Below are 425 nucleotides of genomic sequence, written 5' to 3'. Positions count from 1 at the left end.
GGGGGACGAGGCGGCTGCGGGGGGAGCAGCTCCATCAGCTGTGGGGTCCTGGGCAGCATCACCCACCAGTGCTCCCAGCCCATTTTTAATGATTTCAGGTATGTCAGACACTGCAAGGATTCAAGTAGGGCTGGCGAGCGCCTTGAGGTCAGTGCTACAGACCGGGGAAGACGACACAAAACACTAACACAAATATTGACTCTGCGGGTAGAGCTCGGCATTGATCCCGCACCACTCCTGCGGCAGAGGTAGAGCATTAGGGAGAAAAGCCGCTCAGAAGAAGCCTGATCGATGCACAGCTGGAGGCAGGGATGGCAGACACGTCACCGAGGTCCCCTGCACAGGAGCCGTGCCTCGGTGGAACACCACATCCCAGCCTCAGCCAGCGGCTTTCCCGCTCCTGCCGCCGAACGGGGGGCAGGCGC

Source organism: Buceros rhinoceros, unplaced genomic scaffold, assembly GCF_000710305.1.
Source record: "Buceros rhinoceros silvestris isolate BGI_N320 unplaced genomic scaffold, ASM71030v1 scaffold21675, whole genome shotgun sequence".
Lineage (NCBI taxonomy): Eukaryota > Metazoa > Chordata > Aves > Bucerotiformes > Bucerotidae > Buceros > Buceros rhinoceros.
The sequence above is the reverse complement of the archived record's forward strand: the minus strand, read 5'-3'. Positions refer to the sequence as shown.